General features: G+C 28.5%; 1 long non-coding RNA gene across 1 annotated transcript in view; it reads right to left on the reverse strand.

Annotated features, from left to right (window-relative positions):
* Positions 1-113, reverse strand: part of LOC105120016 (uncharacterized) — a 4085-nt gene extending 3972 nt beyond the window's left edge. The window contains exon 1 of the long non-coding RNA XR_841243.1: positions 73-113. This is a non-coding gene — a long non-coding RNA (uncharacterized LOC105120016). The remainder of the gene's footprint in view (positions 1-72) is intronic.
* Between the last annotated feature and the right edge of the window lie 2558 nt (positions 114-2671).

Here is a 2671-nt window from a genome sequence, read left to right on the forward strand (position 1 = left end):
GATACGAAGCCGAAACTAAATGACGAAACAGTTACATATTACAAGGCATCCTACTTTTCTGAAAAACAACACCCATGAAGCCCATGGATTTTTAATACATAGTGCAACAGAGGGATAAAGAAAGCAACCAAGGAGAAAAGCTGAGACAGTATAGCAATAGCAAGAGCAAGTCGAGGGAGACGAAGCCGAAACTCGATGACGAAACAATTACATATTACAAGGCATCCTACCTTCCTGAAAGACAAAACCCATGAAGCCCATGGATTTTTATTACATAGTGCTACAGAGGGAAATTTCCATCAATTGAAAGAAAATGACGTCTCCCATTCTTTCAATTATTTCAAAAGCCTTCACTTTTTCGAGCTTGATGACGCTGATAAGAATTGGAGTACCCCGAGTAATAACTTGTTCTTGGTCTGCCCCCGTGGCAGCGGGTGTTTAGCAAAGGAAGTTGAGGCGGGCATGACATAACCTTTGCCTGCAGCTGTTGGCGGGCTGCGTTCACTCATTTCTTCACTCTCTTTACTTCCCTCATACAAGAAAAAAAAGGTTCTGATTCAATGCTACTGTAATAAGAGCTGTGAATTTATATAGCGGCAAAAGAACTGTATCAAAAGAGTTAGAAAAAGAAATAATTGATAAAGAAAGGAAGAAAAGGTACATGTCGGTGACTTGGTGTATAATTATCAACATAGGCAAATTGGGCAATAAAAAGTTCGAATTAATGGAAAATGACGTTTCTGATAACGTTTTTGATGATGTAATAATGTACTTTTAAGATATCTGGATGCAATTTGCTAGGGCTAATTAATTTTCAATTGATTTAATTTTTATGAAAAAATAATTAAATTAAAATTTAAAAAAAAAATAAATTGAATAAAAATCAGTTCAAACAAACTAATTTCAGTTTGATTTAGTTTTTAGAAAAAAATCAATTTGGCTCGGTTTTTCTCGTTTTGGCTTGGTTTTTCGGTTTGGTTTGGTTTTTTCTGTTTGAGTTTGGTTTAGTTTAGTTTTTTTAGTTTCAGGCTTATAAAACCAAACCAAACCGGTCAGTTTTTTTTTAAATTTTAATCGGGATTGATTTTTTCACGGTTTGGTTTTTTCGGTTATTTTTTTTTGTTTTCTCTTTTTAATTGGTTTTTAAGTTTTATTGCTCATCCCTACTCGTATTTGCTTAAGATTTTTTTAAATTAAGTATTGTTAAAAAACAAGTTAAATAACACATTGAAACAAATTCTAGCCAATTAATAAATTTTTATACATGTTTCCAATTGAAAAACACTTCTTAAAATATCACTGATGAAAATAATAGAATATTAAAAAAAATTAAAGTAGGTAAAAATCAAGTTAAGAATAAAGAAGAGAGAAATAAAATATAAAAAAAATCTCGAAGACATATTAAAATTTCAATTATGATGCTATTAATATTATCACTAATAATGATTGGAGTGAGCTACACTCTTCGCAAAAGACAAGTGAGTTGTTTGTCATGTATGATGCACTCTGATCATCGTTGGTGACATTCCTTGATATCATTAGATTTATCTTGTCGAGATATTTTTTATGGTACTAGTGGTGTCATAATTAAAATTTCGACGTGCCTTTGAGAGTATCTTTCTTTTTTCTTTTCTTTTCTCTTCTTATTCTAATTATTCACTGGTCTTTGGATGAAGAGTGTGATCCACTCTGATCACTATTAGTGACATTTCTTGATGTCATTGGATTCATCTTGTCAACATTTTTTTTATTGTATAGGTTGCACCATAATCAAAGCTTCAATGTGTCTCTTAAATCTCTCTCATTTTATTTTTTTTTTTTCTTTATCCTTTTCTTTCTCATCTCTTCTCATTGTGATTCGTGCTTGTTCATTTAATAATTTATATGAAATATCATATTTTTCAATTGTGATATGTATTAAATTGTGTTATCTCATCAAAACTTTTTGTATATATGTTATTTAGCCAAAAAAAATTTTTCAAATGGTATCAATAAACAAAAATACCTCTTAAGATTATTTGTATTTGAATACAAAAAGGATTAGTTAATTTTAAAAAAAGTTTAGATTTTCAAGCAACCTTCAACCAAAAATTATTTTATGTAATGCATTAAAATAATACAAGTGGTTTTTTCCTTTGAGATTATCTAGAAAAAAAAAAGATTTTGATACAATGTAGTTCTGAAACACCTTTTTAATTTACAATAACATTTTTCTACAATTAATTTTTTTTAGCAAAAGTGATTTAAAAAAACACTTCTTTTATTGCAACTTAAACTTCATTACTGTTTATTTATTAAAAAATAGTCTTTAATAATCGAAACCAACTTGTAAGAGTAGTTGTAATTTTAGGGGAATATATATATATATACCATGAAGGGTCACTTGTATGAAAAAGACATCAAAAGTTCACGGGAACCTAGAGCACGTTGGCCAATATATGAATGGCCACTTGATAAGCATTGATTCAATTTGATTGACTAGTATGCCATGGATGAAAGAGACTTTTTATAAACATGTAGCATCTACATTGAATAAAAAATATTAGCATCTTTTTGTGATTTAAAAATGTATTTTAAAGAATTTAATTTTTTTTTATTTTTATTTTAAATTTAATATTTTTTATTTTTAAAAAAACTATGTGTTGAAGTTAAAAATAATTTTTTAAAAATA

This window comes from Populus euphratica, unplaced genomic scaffold, assembly GCF_000495115.2.
Source record: "Populus euphratica unplaced genomic scaffold, PopEup_1.0 scaffold4359.1, whole genome shotgun sequence".
In the NCBI taxonomy this organism is placed as follows: domain Eukaryota; kingdom Viridiplantae; phylum Streptophyta; class Magnoliopsida; order Malpighiales; family Salicaceae; genus Populus; species Populus euphratica.